At 41.5% G+C, this 16,518-nt stretch overlaps 1 long non-coding RNA gene across 1 annotated transcript; it reads left to right on the forward strand.

Annotated features, from left to right (window-relative positions):
- The first annotated feature begins 599 nt into the window (after positions 1–599).
- LOC113884929 lies at positions 600–7,071 on the forward strand. The gene is made up of 2 exons (XR_003509063.1): positions 600–762; positions 6,659–7,071. It is a non-coding gene; the product is annotated as an uncharacterized LOC113884929 (long non-coding RNA).
- Positions 7,072–16,518: the final 9,447 nt, after the last annotated feature.

The raw sequence follows: 16,518 nt of genomic DNA on the forward strand, positions 1-16,518 counted from the left end.
TTCCAGGCAAAGCTGGAAGGGTTTCTTTTGTTAGCTCTTAATGGGTGTAGGACCAGTAGAGAACAACAGTGATGATGACAGTAAAAATAAGAATGAATAAATGGGGGAAGAAAAATGAATAGATGGGATGTCCCTGGCAGTCCAGTGGTTAAGACTTGGCCTTCCAGTGCAGCTGATGTGGGTTCCAACCTTGACTGGGGAGCCAAGATCCCACATGCCTTGTGGTCAGAAAGACAAAACATAAAGCAGAAGCAATAGGGTAACAGATTCAATAAAGATTTTAAAATGGTCCATTTTGGGAAGCGCAGTACAAAGTAGACGGTTGGAGGAAGTCTTTGGGAAAATGGCAAAGGGCCAGAAATACCCTGGCTTGGTGTGTTGTGGGCAGAAAAACATCTCCTGCCTTTGGTTATGTCCAGCGTCAAGATTTAATAATAAATATTAAGGATGTTGCTTGAGAAAATGGGTTATGGGATAAGTACATGGGTCACTTAGAACGCACTGTCCTTGAAATATTTTTACTGATTAGATGTTAACCCCGTACACACTCTGCTGGCTGTATACTCCCAGCTCTTTGTTCCTGTTCCTATAAGAAGGCTTGACTGCAGAAATAAACTTGTCAGTCCTTGCAAGAGACTCTCCAAGTGTCATTCCTTCAGGTTCGTTGTTTCCAAGTCCCTGGGAGAAAATCCCCAACAAGTGGCACCCGAACAGGGACTTGAAAAAAAGGCTGAACAAAGCGATGAGCCCCTGCAGAAAAAGGTAAGCAGGATGGGACCACCTAACAGTAAAATTCCTTTCATTTCTATAATGCATCATTTTTTTAAAACAAAACGGTGTTAATGTTTCAAGAGATCAATTGAACGACTGCTATCATATTTTACTGGAACAACTCATGGTTCCCAGAAGAGGGGACACTCAATCTAGACATATAGAAAAGGGTTAAAAATAATGTTTTGTGAACATATCAGCAAGGGTTACATGGTAACTCATACGGGCTATCATAAAACAAATTGAAGGACATAGCGTTGATTTGAAAGTAAAAACTATTCAATCTTTACATAAATATGAGCTTAAAGAACAAGATATGCAAAGTGCTTTAAAATATAAAATTGTTATACTCAATCAGACACAATCCTTAGAAAAACAACTTAGAGACATATATATATATATACAAGATATGTCAAAACTGAAGCCACTTAGAACGGAGGTCATTTCATTCAACAGACAGCCCAAATCTGAGGTTTTTCCTTCTGCTCCGCCTGTAACAACAATTGCTAACTTTGCTCGTACTAATCATTTCACTCCTCCTCGGGAGATGCCTGCTTGCACTTTTGCTTTCCCAATGTAATTTAATCAACCTGCCTAAGACCAAAATACTTGGGCTAATCTAGATTTTGACATATTGTCTAGCTTTAAGAAAACATGCACTCTGTATAGACCTACTTCTCCTTACTGTATAAAATTTCTCAGAAGATGGGCTGACCATTGGATGCCATATGATTTTTTTTCAAGTAACTAAGATGGTTTTAAATCCTCAACAATTACTACAGTGACAAATATAAGTTAATGATGAGGCCTGACAGCTGATGATTGACCAGCAATCTCATGGTAACCCTGCCAATTTAACCTATGATATACTCACTAGAACAAGAGCCATGGCTGATAGGATTGCACAATTAGCTAATATTACCCCTCAGATGTTACATTTCATTAAAAAAAAAACTGCCTACAGGACATAAACAAAGGTTGATAACACTAACTCTGATGGTTCATTTTTAAGATTATTCAAGGACATGAAAAAGAATATTCTTAATTTATAAAAAAAATTAAAGGATATAATTGAAAAATCTATTAAGGATATGACTTTATAAAATATTATTTTAAAACAACTTGCTTTTGAAAATGCTAATGAGGAATGTCAATCCATGCTCAGACCAATTGGAGAGACTGGCTCTCTTATGAAATATTTAAAAACATATAGAAATATCGGATCTATGTCCCATAAAACAAAATTGGCAACATTGGAAACCTTTAATATACAAAAAGCTACTAATGCCAAATGTTTTAACTGTGGGAAGCCCAGCCATATAAAAAAACAATGTCACATGTCAACACAGGCCAGAAAAAATAATACTACTTCTAATAAAAAAAGACCCCCCAAAATATGTCCAAGATGTAAAAAGGGGTTCCATTGACTAAATGAATGTCATTCTAAATTTGATAAAGATGGAAACACTTTAAACCCTGGTACACAACAAAAACAACAGGAAAACTAATAAAGGGGCGATCTTCTAACCCCACTACAAAAGGAAGACCTAGCATTATGACACTACAAACAGCTACACCTAAAAATGCTTGTATTGATATACCTAATTCTTATGATATGGAACTAATAAAATTATACAACCGCCACAAAATTCCCACTAGATACTATGGCCCAATTCTACCCAGGACAATGGGACTGATTTTGGGACATAATAGCTGCACAATGAGAGGTTTAATGGTATTGACTGATGTTAAGGATAAAGATTATAAAAGAAAAATACATATTATGGTAAATGTTATGAAAATAAAAAATGTATACTTACAAAAAAGGGAACATTTTACACAATTATTACTTTTGCCATATGTCAAACCAATAAAGGCATCTGATAAAGTTCGGCAGGGAGGCTTTAACAATACCAACCTTACTGCTACACTCTCCACCTTATTAAAAAAAAAACATCAAAAACCCATGCTTACTTTACACATACGGGGAAAAAAATTTCACATACATGTTAGATACCAAAACTAACATTTCAATCATTAGAGCTACAAAATGTCCCCTTGATTGGGGCAAGGTTATGGCTCCTTCTAGACTATTAAGAATAGATAAAGCTGATGCCACACAAACTTTTGTCAATATATCCTATTTACAAGTGTATGGCCCTAATCAAATTGTAGCTTATCTTAAACCATATATTACAAATATCCCTATCAATTTATAGAGATGGGATTTTCTTGAACAAACAAAAGCCACAATTTCTTTAAATGAACCTTTTTAATGGGGGCCATTGAGTTAACACAACTGCCTCTCGATTGGAAATCTGATACCCCAATATAGACACCTCAATGGCCCCTAACTAAAAAAAAAAATTGACAACTCTTATACAATTAATAAATGAACAATTACAAAAAGCTCATATAGAACCTTCATTTTCCCCATAAAATTCCCCTATTTTTATAATAAAAAAAATGGCAAATGTTGATAGATTTAAAAAATGTTAATAATACCATGTTACCTATGGGGCCCTTACAACCCAGATTGCCCTCCCCTTCTATGGTACCAAAAAGATGGTCTATAGTTATTATTAACTTACAAGACTGCTTTTTAACAATACCTCTACACCCTAAAGATAAAAAACTTTTTGCCTTTTCAATTCCTTTTATAAATCACATGGCTCCTGTTAAAAATTTTCAATAAAAGTTACTACCTCAGAAAATGATAAACTCTCCTACCATTTGCCAATATCTCATATCTGTTTTATTACAAACTATTAGAGATAAATTTCCTACTACATTTATAATTCATTACATAGATGATGTACTTCTCTCTATGAAATCTGAACTCTGTTTACAACAGTTATATAATAAAGTTACTACTACTCTTCAAAATCATGGCCTACCTGTTACACCAGATAAAATTCAATAAAAAACACCCTTTAATTATTTAAGACATGTTATAAAAAAAATCTAAAATCAAACCTCAAAAAACTCAAATTTCTATACAATCTCTACACACGCTAAATAATTTTCAAAAATTACTAAGAGATATTAATTGGCTACAGCCATCTGTTGGCATCCCCACCTATGCCTTACAAAATCTATTTAAAATTTTAGAGGGATCCCCTGACCCTAATAGCCCTAGACAACTAACAAAAGAGGCCAAAAAAAAAAAAAAACTGGGCTTAATGAAAAAACACATTCAACAATCTTTTTCAACTCAGCTAGATTATGATCAACCAACCAGTTTCTTTATATATATTCCCCACTAAACATTTGCCCACTACAATTATAACTCAACATAGCCCAATAAAATGGGTATATTTACACACTAAACAGTCTAAAAAAATTGTATCATATTTTGAGAAAATAGGATACTTAATTATGTCAAAAAAAAAAAACCCATATACAAATTTTGACTAGATTTGATCCATATACAATACATGTTCCCCTAACAACAACAACAAAAAATTACAAATTGCCTTACAATATAACTTGATCATACAAATGACATTAAATGATTTTCAAAATGTTATCTCATTTCATTTGCCAAAAAGAAAATTATGAGACTTTCTACAATGTACTAAATTCATTATAACTAATATCATTACATCCCAGCCTATTTCCAATGTACCCACCTATTTCATTGATGACAGCAAAAAAGACATAACAAAGATTGTTGGCCCTGATATAAAAAAAAAAAAAAATACCCACTACCGATTCTTCAATACAAAAAATTAAATTATATACTTTATATGCCCTTTTGTCGCTTCAACCATTATCCTTCAACATATATACTGATTCCAAATACCTTAATTCCCTTTTTCTGATTTTGTTACTGCCTTTTTATACAACCTAAATAAAAAATTATATACTCTCTTTTCACAGACTCAAACTTTAATTCGCTCACATACAGAACCTTTCTTTATTACACATATACATGCTCATTCAAGTTTACCTGGCCCTCTGGTTACAAAAAATTATGCTACTGACAAGCTCATAGCCCTCGTTTTTATGCCTGCCAATGACAAACATGCTAATCTTCATACCAGTGCTAACAGATTACACTCTAAATACCGTATTCCTCTCACTAAAACACGGCATATTATTAAAACCTGTGATGTCTGCACGCCTCTACATTTACAGACTATGATTTCAGGAGTTAATCTGCAAAAACAACAACCTAATTCCCTTTGACAATATGACTTCATGCACTGCTCCTTAAAAAAGTTTTCTTTGCTTTTTGTCTCAATAGATACATTTTCCAACTTTATCTAGACAATACCTATCTCTTCAAAATCCAACAAACACGCCATTTCCACACTCTTACTCACCTTCCCCATTATGGGGATTCCTTCAGTCCTGAAAACAGACAATGGACCTACATTTACCTCACACTCATTTCATTCATGACCACAGGAAAAACCATAGCCTTGACTAGACGAACCCTTGTTGGCAAAATAATGTCTCTGCTTTTCAATATGCTATCTAGGTTGGTTATAACTTTCCTTCCAAGGAGTAAGCGTCTTTTAATTTCATGGCTGCAGTCACCATCTGTAGTGATTTTGGAACCCAGAAAAATAAAGTCTGACACTGTTTCCACTGTTTCCCCATCTACTTCCCATGAAGTGATGGGACCGGATGCCATGATCTTCATTTTCTGAATGTTGAGCTTTAAGCCAACTTTTTCACTGTCCACTTTCACTTTCATCAAGAGGCTTTTTAGTTCCTCTTCACTTTCTGCCATAAGGGTGGTGTCATCTGCATATCTGAGGTTATTGATATTTCTCCTGGCAATCTTGATTCCAGCTTGTGTTTCTTCCAGTCCAGCGTTTCTCATGATGTACTCATCCTACATTTATGCAATTAATCAGAACCCACAAAGTGAAGCTTATTGAAGGTTATTATGATGGCCTTCCTACAATCAGAAGTAAACTAGTCTTACCTTATACCAATACTAATATCATCCCTAATGGTATCCATGGGGAAAAAATAAGACTAGAGATATTCAGTGTGGTGTTCGAGTTTGTGTGTGGTGAAATTAAAGTTGGAATCAGGAATCCGACTCTAGATACTGAATTCTTTATTACTGCAGGATGTTCTACTGGTCTCCTTCCTCAAGGATTAAGTATTAGAATCAAGCGAAAATTATTATACATTTTAAAAGAATGATAATTTGGCTCATGACTTTCTATACACTAGTGATAATCTAGAAATAAGGATTTAAAAATATTTTTATATTGACCAAGTTGATTTTAAAATACCCTGTAAAGGGAAAACTTGCAAGAATAAGCAGGATAATTTTTATAAAGAACAACGCAGTGACTTTCATTACAGTTATTATAATTTATGATGATGTTGAGGCTTGAAATATGTGACTTTGGCTGAGGAAATAAAAAAAATAAAAACCTGAGGCAAAACAAAGAAGCCAGAAAGAGTACACTGGTTGTTCATCTGCTAACCTGTTCTGAATTTTCTTTAATTATTCATGATTGAAAGTCAAGTGAAAGTGTTAGTTGCTAAGTGGTGTCTGACTCCTCCTGACCCCATGAACCCCACAAGGCTCCTCTGTCCATGGGATTTCCTAAGTAAGAATACTAGAGTGGATTGCTGTCTCCTCCTCCAGAGGTTCTGTCCAACCCAGAAATCTACATAGCAGGCCGATTCTTTACCATCTGAGCCACCAGGGAAGCCCACTCATCACTGATTGGGACCCAGTTATAGAACTGGTCCTCGTCACATCACCACAATGCCACTCACACTCTCCCCGTGAGATTGTTCTGGTTTTCGAAGAATGATTGTGTCTCTTGTCCTTCCTCTTTGTCTCCTGCTTCCTGGGCCCCTTGCATCCTGTCTCCGTCCTCCCACCCTAAACCTGCTCTGTAAACTGCAGACAGCTGTGGTCCTGTCAAGGCCTGCTCCCTCCCCAGAGGGAGGAGAGTGACACCTGTATGGAGAGGCAGCCTACTCAGCAAACTACAGACGGGGCCACGCCTTGGACAAGACAAGTGAACAAAGAAGACACAGAATGATCTCACCTCTCTCAGGACTCCAGCCTCAGGTCAAAGTGGCTTAAGGGTCACATTTGCTCTGTGAATGAAAACACTGTTGCAACATTTGTGTTTAGTTGCTCATTCTTGCCAATCTCTTTGCAACCCCATGGACTCTAGCCTGTCAGGTTCCTCTGTCCATGGAATTTTCCAGGCAAGAATTTAAAGCATAATAACTGTCTCCCTCCCACTGCCTACCCTGCCATGGAAAACAACATCAGTCCTAATAATAAAACATTTGATTGTGTAGATTTGAGAACTGTCTGCTTTTATTTGCACAAGTGGAGACTTGCTCAGGGTCTCTCTCCGGGTTCCTCAGCTGGGCTGCCTCCATCAGCTCGACTTTATTTTGCAGCAAATGGTGGATGCCCGCAGGGTCCTCTGAAGGGCTCACAGCTCGGAGTCCCTTGCTTCAGGCAGATTCCACCCTGAAGATGGCAGGGTCTTTCAATATTGAGTGCCCTAGTACTGTCTGGAAAAGGAAAAGATATTTATATGAAGCCTCGTGGAAGTCCCATGAGGAAATCTGGGGTCTCACAATCTGACTGGGATTCCCTTCTTTCCCAGCTAAACACCAATAGCAAACATCCCCCTCGTATCCCTCACCCTCTGTTCTGATGTAAGATGTCAGTGTTGCTGATGAACCTGGTTCGAGAAGATACCACGTATGGGAGAAACTAGGCCACTGAGACACCACCCTGAGCCTGTGCCCTGGAGCCTGGGCTCCATAGTGAGCAGCCCCTGCAATGAGAAACCTGTGCCCTGCAACTGGAGAGTAGCCTGCAGTCTCCAAAACTAGAGAAAAGCCCGCGCAGCAACAAAGATCCAGCACAGCCAAAAAATATATCTATCTATCTATCTATATACATATATATATATCTATATATCTCCTTCCTGCCACAGAAACACCTGGGTGTTAACTGCAGGGTCAGTAACCACTGCCCCATGTGCCTCACCAGTCACCCCACCTCCCCATCATGCAAAACCCACCCAGCTCTCACAGGCTCGTCAGATGGAAGCCTTGTCCATCAGAACTCAAGGTCACACTGTAACATGTGGAAAGAGGTCTCCGGTCCAGGCCTGAATAAAGGAAGTTTGTCTCATACTGGGTTATACTAGCCAAGTGATTCAACTGATTTAGTTCACAAATCATCCAGCTCATTCCAGGGAAAGGAGAGGAGGGAGAAAGTTACCACCAATAAGACATTTAAGGTCATGAAGATGCAACAACATGCTTTGGAAAGAATTCTCTAATTACTCAATGCCTACTTTTGGGTGTGGAAGTGACCTACTAGTAGCTCTGTCATGCTTTACTTTCTGACGATGGTTGACTTAGGGAAGGAAAAACCAAGTACTGATAAGAAAGGGCATCGTGGCTTGTATTTACCAGGCAGTACCTGGAAGAGGATCGAGAGAGTGGTGAGGAAGACATGGAGGAGCCTCACTGTCTTGGAACGGAGGTCCCGGAAGGCCTGGTGGGAAGAATCAAGGACACAGTCAGAAGTCCGAGGAGCTCAAGGCCTCCAGGACCAGAGCAGACACGACCTCCTACCCTGGGGCCTTGTGTCTGCCTCGGCAGGAGGAGTGTGACTGCTCTGTCCTTTCTGGCTCCCTGAGCCCCAGCTGTCACTCGCCTTGGGTTCACTCAGACCTGGGGTTTGAGACATGGGGTTGAGGCCCTCCTGTACCCACATCTATGGAGGCAGCATCCCCATGAGGCAGAGGCTGGAGCATCCAAAGCCAGTGGTAGGGCAGGAGTCCAGCAGTTACAAAAGGAGGGTAAGGCCAGCCCCTTGCCGGTGAGGAGGTTCATTAGAAAAGATTTAGACCACAGTTGATTGGATCTTCAGGGCTACTTGAAAGGAAGATCCAGAATCATGGTGGGTTATAATCTTCCTAGAGAATCCACCTTAAAGGAAGAAAGAGTTTGTATTGGTTAAAAATTAGTGGAGAAATAAACCCAATTATTTCTAGAATTTTAATTTTAATGTTTACTTTAATTTAAATCTATCACAGTTTTTCTGATTATAAAAAATAATACACATCAGAAAGTTTCAACTAAAAACACCCAAAATTTCAGGTCATAAGTAAATGCAAACTGAAAGATTTTTTAAAAACCCATAGGCCAACCTTCAGTTATAACTACTACTTACAATTCAGAATATTTCAGCTCTTTTCCTTTGCAAATGAAATTGTGTAAATATTTATTTTTAATGTAAAACATACTATCTTACTTCACACTCAATGCCAATGTGTTTTTACCACTTAAATATTATCTTGGAAAAATTTTATATCTGTTGAAATGAATTTGCCTCATAAATTTGTATGACTATATATATATATATATATATATATATATATATCTTGAGAAATTTATATAGCACTTACTTTTGTATAAATTCCTACAAGTGGAATCTCCATATACAAATAATATATATATATGCATTTTTCAAGTTTTAATGGGTTTTTCCTAATTGCCCATGCTAGAAATTGTTGTACTACTTTATCCTTTTACTGACAATGTTAAAAAGTATATTTGACAGTCAATATTCTCATTACTAGTGGTTTTAAGAATTTTTTCAATTTTTCCAAATTTAATGAGGGAATAATATTTTCTTTTTTGTTTTAATATATTAAAAAAATTGTTTCTGAGGTTGAACATTTTGAAAAATGTTTTTTGGTTATTTTTGTCTCTTACACTTTACCCATTTTTCTATTCATCTTTCCTTGCTGACTTCTCAGAATCCCATGTATACTTAAGGTCACTAATCCTATATTACATGTGTTGCAAAAATTGTTTCTGGCTTGCTTTTGGCTTTGTGCTTGCTCATCTAATAGATGAAATTGATAGCTACCCTTAGAGATTACATTTGGTTTTCTTCAAAGATATTTATTAGTATGTTTGTCTACTTCTGTCTGTACTCCTGGTTAGTTTCATCCTTAATTCTTTCAGTCCTGTAATGGAGGCTCTTCTGAAAACCTATGACAGACAAGTCCCCAGAAGTGACCTGAGAACTGTTGCTTGCACCATTCAGCACTATGAATTCCCTGAGCCCACAGACATGCCCTCACTCCCACATGTCTCATATGGAAGACTGATGTCTGAGTTCACATCTCTGTCTTCTTAGGAAACCTAGTCTTGCATGGAAGAGAAACAAGCTCATACATGATTGGAGGGAATTGAAAATGATCAGGGCCACCTGGGTGATCCAAGTACAGCAACGGGGGAACATATTTTGTACACCCATCAGAGCACCTAAACCACACAGCCTGCCTGGCACCTACCTAGTCCTGGTCAGAGATGGTTCTCTTCCTTCTGCTCTTCTGTTTGTCTCTCTGAGCTATTAATAACACAGCTCCTCCAGTTCAAGATAATCAAATCTCCCTCTTCAGTCTCTTTCAGAGGGCATGGCTAGGCTCAGTGATTCTCTATTACCAAATAACATTTAAATTACTCCATCAAGTTAAACATAATGTTATTGCTTTATTGACTGATTCTTCATTGAAATCACAGGTTTTACTAAAGAAAAAAAAAATGACACGTGGTTGATTGAGTCTAAGAACTAGAGTTCCCTTTACATGTTTTCCTCCTTTTAGTATAAACTTTCTGGGTCCTTTAGAGTATTTTTTTGTAACTTGATTCTTAAATATTACATCATTTTGCTTTTTCAGTCACCTTCTTTAGCTATATTTTATAATTGGCTACTGTCTGCATAAGAAAAGCTGTGAATTAGGAGTAATAATTTTGTCACTAGCCCACATTGAACTCATTTGTTTAGATTTTTTGTGGTTACTTCTCGATAGTTTCCAGTCCTAAAACTATAGATCTGTAGGAATTATTATTAACTTCCTTGATTTGATGTGTAGGCTTCTTATATTTTGCTCTCAATGAATGGCATTGACTCACAATGGCTGGAACCTTTGGAGACCATCTAAGCCAACTTCCTCTTCACAGAATAGGAATCTGTGGCCAGACAAGGTCAAAATCATGTCCTGGGTTTATCCTGTGGCAGATGCCTTTTCTGTTGCTAAATCTTTCTCAGTTGCGTGTGTGTGTGATTAGTTTCTTTAGTCATGTTTGACTCTTTGTGACCCTACGGACTGTAGCCCATCAGGCTCCTCTGTCCATGGGATTCTCCAGGCAAGAATATTGGAGTGGGCAGCCATTTCCTTCTTCAAGGGATCTTCCTGACCCAGGGATTGAATCCAGATAGCCAACATTGCAGGCAGATTCTTTACTGCTGAGCCACCAGGGAAGATTCCTTTCTCAGTTACCACAATGCAAATATTACCTTATTTCTACCCATTTCCCATTTTCTCATTTCTCTTCTTCCTCCTTTAACATCAAAGATCAACTTCCTCAGTCTTCAAAATGAAACAAGGCTTTTCAAAAACAGTTCTTTAAAGACAGTTTTTTCTTTTTAAATAAATGCTTTCATTCTTTTTTTTTTTAAACATGTGATTTATTCCGTAAAAATCTTTGATTTTTCTTCCAGAACTTAGTGAAGAATTTCAACTCATGCATGAAGCACAAATTGTGGTTTCAGCCAAGATGTCCCTGGGTGGTCAGCAATGACTGTGTCCAGTGAAGAAATTGAGGGAATTTTAATGACAATACTAACACCCACAGCTTCTGTGACCCTGGGATTGAATCTAACCACTCTTGTGCAGTCAAAATTGAGATGACTGAGTTCATGTCAAGATTTCTGTCTTAAAAGTTAGTTTAGTTCAGTTCAGTTCACTCGCTCAGCTAGGCCTCCCTGTCCATCACCAACTCCCGGAGTTCACTCAGACTCACATCTATCAAGTCAGTGATGCCATCAAACCATCTCATCCTCTGTCATCCCCTTCTCCTCCTGCCTTCAATCTTTCCCAGCATCAGGGTCTTTTCAAATGAGTCAGCTCTTCGAATCAGTATTGGAGTTTTAGCTTCAACATCAATCTTTCCAATGGACACCCAGGGCTGATCTCCTTTAGGATGGACTGGTTGGATCTCCTTATAGTTTAAGGGACTCTCAAGAGTCTTCTCCAACACCACAGTTCAAAAGCATCAATTCTTCAGCGCTTAGCTTTCTTTATAGTCCAACTCTCACATCCATACATGACCACTCGAAAAACCAGAGCCTTGACTATATGAAAGTTAGAGCAAGATAAAAAAACTCATTGGGCCTAGGAATGCGGGCTACTACTATTTATTGACCTTTGGGGAAATTGCTGGAGGATGTCTGGGCAGTGAGAGAAATTGTCCAAGGCAAGGATGGTTGCTACTTCAAAGGAGAGAAAATAGAAATGGAGGGAAGAAGGGAGGGAGAGAGAGCAGTCACAAGAATCTCATAAAATTCTTCTTCAGTTTTCGGGCCATAAAAGGCCCCAGTCTGCTCCCCCACGTGCTCCTCCAGCAGAGCAGGCCTGGGAGCATGTGGCCCTGGGTTAGCACGTCTCTTCTCTGTCGGGTGCTGGCAGCCCTGTTCCCACCTGTCTCTTCTCTGAGGAGCTAACTGACTCCACTCTGACAGGACAGGCCTCACTCTGAGCCTTCGTTCTCTCCCTAGAGAAACAGAATGACGTCCTTGAGTCATGAACGAGTTGGGAGTCCTGTTACCTGTCGACTTTGTTTCACCTACAAGACTCCGAGGTCTTGAAAACCCAAAACTGAGTCTCCTCAGCCTTGAGCCCTTAGGTGTGAACCAGACGGAGAATAACTCGAGCCTGGAAACAGGAAGCACCTTTGACAGAACCATAGGAACATGGGATTCTTCTGCTTCATCTGTGCCCAGACTTCTCCCATCCGAGCCCAGGCTCCCACGCCTTCCACACTGGACCCTGAGGGGGCTCACTCATTGCTCCAGAATCAGGGGCTCAGGAACCCCGGCCCCTGTCCTCCCTGCCTCTGCACACACTCCTGTCTCAGGGTCCTACTTCCAGTGAGAACAAGAAGGGGCCCTTTAAGCCCCCTACGCTCTGCCTCAGGTCGGTCTGGGGGAGGCACCATCCCACCTGCGCGGGGGCGGCTTTGGGTCTTGGGCTGCGGTTGGCAGCGAAGAGCGTCTTTTGCTCCTGGAAGTGTGTCGGGCATCAGGCGGCACTGCACAGGCTTCGCGAGGAGCGCCCCGGGATCCTCTCCGTGTGGAGAGCCCGGGTACCCTCCCTGCAGCCTCCAGGGGGCGACCTCGAGGGGCCGTTCCTTCCGCAGGGAGCAGGACCACACTGAGGTCAGGAGGACTGAGCCCGGTGGACGCAGAGCCGGGACCCGCCATCACACGTGTCCCGTCCCGCAGCCCCATTGCTCCATCAGAAGCAGCCTCAGACACCTCTGGGATGTCGTGTGGAAAGACGACTCTGGACCGAGGCTTCGGACACCAGGCTCCGGTCAGGGGTCTGGTCCCAGCTCTGCCTCAGACTACAGGTCGCGTCCCTTCGCAGCGCCTCTGCACTCTTGTCGGCGAGATGCCAGAGCTGGGTGAGCTGACCCCCAGGTTCCCCCGGTTCTGAGGCGCGTGGCTCCAGGAGCTTCCGAGAGGCACGCGGGCCAGACGCAGAGCGGGGACCATGGGAGGACGGCCGCTCACCTGTCCTCAGGCTTCTGCCTGGGGTCCCCCTAGCCGAGACCGCGTCCGCTGGGCCCTCAGCTTCGCTCACCCACCTTCTCTCCCTCCTGTGGGCAGTGGGGCCTGAGAAGCCTCTCCTTCGTCCTCCAGGGCCTGCTCTTGGAGGCGCCCTGATGGCCCACCGTGTTCCCATCACTGGTTGCTAGTGAACCAGAGAAATCACTGAGTGGGCACCTGTGGACCCGCGGCGCTCCTGGCAGGGACCCAAGGGCCGGTGCCTGGTGCCCGGGGCCTCTGTACCCGTGCCTGGCTTATCAGCAGGGACTGGAGGGGACGCGAGGCTGCAAAATGTAGGGGACTTGTCACTGCCCCTGCCTCTCAGCAGGCTCAGGGAGCCAGCCACCGCAGACCCCGGAGAGCTGAGCTGCTGGGCAAGTGTAGGGTGTAGGAGGGTCTGAGCACTGCTGCAGTGCCAGGAACACTGAGGCCGGGACGAGATAGAAGGTGGAGAACAGTTCTCTGTGACACGGTGGCACAGCCTTAGGGCTCAGATGGTCAGATCCCCCTGCAGAAGGGAGGAAATCAAGAGGAAATAGGGCAGCATGCCAGCAAGAAAAAGAGAGAAAACCTGTCTGGGGAGACAAAGCAGTAAATCATACCCAGACGTGGGCTTTAACCATTGCATTCGGGCAAGTAGGGGGCAGGGGCGGGAAAGCAACGAACAAAGCTGAGAAGAGGTGAAGAGTCTTGGTGTCTTCAGTACCTTGGTCTGTGGAGGGTGCTTCATCAGGTGCATTTGAAATAGGGAGACAAAAAAATGGTTTAGGTTGAAAATGACAAAAATACTTTGGCAATAATATTAAAAAGTGTCCATAAAAAGGAAATAGCACAACTTTGCTTAATTTCACCTTTTTACTCTTTTATTTTCTGATTTCTCTTCTGATTATTATTCAGAACTCTAGACATTTCCTCCATGAAAGAGTGTCATTACTGAGTCTTAGGATTAACTGAGAAAACACCAATTTTAAAGTCAGGAAACCGGGGCTGTGGCTACAGAGATGCCATTTGCCTCTGGACCCCTGGGAAGTAAGTAGCCTCTCTTTTCTGAACCTTAGTTTTCTCATCTGGAAAATGCGATGATCACTTAGGTCCCTCCAACTCTGAGATGCTACAGGATCGAGCCCATGGCTCGCACCTGTGAATACTAGGCTCTGATGAATGGTTTTTAGCAAAAAGATACATCCTGCACTACATAAAAGCCAAATTATTTGCCTCTGGAGAAAATATTTTTCTCCCTCCTGCTTAATAAAAGGAAGTAAGTTACTCAGAATGTAGGCTTATCTTCCTGCTTCATGTTACACGAGTATAGCAATCTAACATCCTTGAAGTTTCTGGGCAAAGCACTCAAGTGAGAGGAATTACACAAAGATAGGAAACAGTCAGATGGGTCCCTTTGGGCATCACCTGGTTCTCAGTTTCTAGCACTCTCCTGGCCCCCTTTCCAGGCACAGGGCAGCTTGGCTCAGCACCATTCTTCCTGAGACCCATTTCCTCTGCTCCCACGATTTCCAGTTCCTAGGCAGAATCAGGTACAAAATGAACAAAATGTGCTCCCAGAATGCAGGAGCTTTCAGCTGGATCAAACAGATCCACACTGTAACAGTTCATCACTATTCACTGCAGTGAGTTGAAGGGGTGTTAAAGGAAGGAACAGCTGTTCCTGTTCCTATGGTGTGGGGGTGGGAGTAGGGGGAGGGGTTGAGAAAACTTTGCTGTCAGGTCAGTTTTTGATTTAAGGTCTAAGGGATGAGTCAGTATTTATGAGGCAGACACACGCACAGTGATGAAGCCAGTCCTGGAAAAAGGAAGATCATAGGCAAAGATAGAAAGGTGTAGATTTCACTGTGAATTTGGGGAGTCATGTGTCCTTTGGCTAAAGAAAAAGGAAACACTGGAGGATATGTAGACTCAGGTTTGGATATTTGAATTTGTCTTGTAAGCAAAGAGGAGAAACTGAAGGACTTTAAATGAGAAAATAACACTGTCAAGTTTGTCATCTGGAAATAACTCGGTAGCTATATATAGACTGGATTCAGGAAGCGAAGGTAAAGGACTGTTATAAACCCACCATATATAAAACAGCTAGCTAGTGGGAAGCTGCTGTATAGCACAGGAAACTCAGCTCAGGAAGGAGAAGATATGTACTAACTTGACCATCACATGAGGGAACCACACTGGTAGAGAGGAGTCTGCTTAGGAGGCAGCAGTTGTGAATCTGGTTATGAGAATGGGGATGGTCCATTTGTGTTATTCTTATTGGTTACCCATTGAAAGAAGGTGTTCATAGTAACAATCATGCATCATACGGAGATATCCCTGTAGCCTGGAACCCAATACTGTTTACCACCCTACAAAACCTCTTTAAAGTAGATTGTACAGGGACAGCCCTGGTGGTCCAGTGGTTAAGACTCTGAGCTCCCAATGCTGGGGCACAGGTTCGATCCCTGGTCAGGGAACTAGATCCCACATGTCACAACTAAGAGTTCACATGTCACAACTAAAGATTCTGCATGCAACAGCTAAGAGCCGGCACAAATTAACAAACAAACAAACAACAAACAAAAAAAGAATCAGTATAAAGCAATTAGTTAAATACAATAAATTAAGAAAAATAGGACAGGAATATTTCACCTGGACCAAGATGAGTCATCATCAAACAGAAACCATTCAGAATCTCTCCAAAGATGCTGAAAGCAAAAGGAGGTGGTGGGAACCTGGGAAGGGGGGCAGGGAGATGAGACAGGAAGGTGTGTAGGGAGCTTGGAGAGAATCACACGCCACAGGTGGGCACAGACGTAGACACACCTGGGGGCCACAACTGGGAAATTCACTTCTGGTTGCTTTGATTTTCTTTGAAAACCTGGCATGACGTCTATCAGCTGAGAGTGGGCATGGGGAGCTGACGGGAGCTTTGGAGGAGAAGGTGCCACGTGAAGCAGTCATGGGGAGTGATGGCAAGTGGAGGGAAAGGACGTCCAAGCAGGGCCAGTGGGGATATAGGACCAGCTGTGCATGAGGCATCCTGAAAACAGGCTGAATCCGGGGGCGTGCAAAGGGGCTTAGCAGCATCAGGTTAAGGATTCTAGGTTCTTCAT

Source organism: Bos indicus x Bos taurus, chromosome 27, assembly GCF_003369695.1.
Source record: "Bos indicus x Bos taurus breed Angus x Brahman F1 hybrid chromosome 27, Bos_hybrid_MaternalHap_v2.0, whole genome shotgun sequence".
Classification (NCBI taxonomy): Eukaryota; Metazoa; Chordata; class Mammalia; order Artiodactyla; family Bovidae; genus Bos; species Bos indicus x Bos taurus.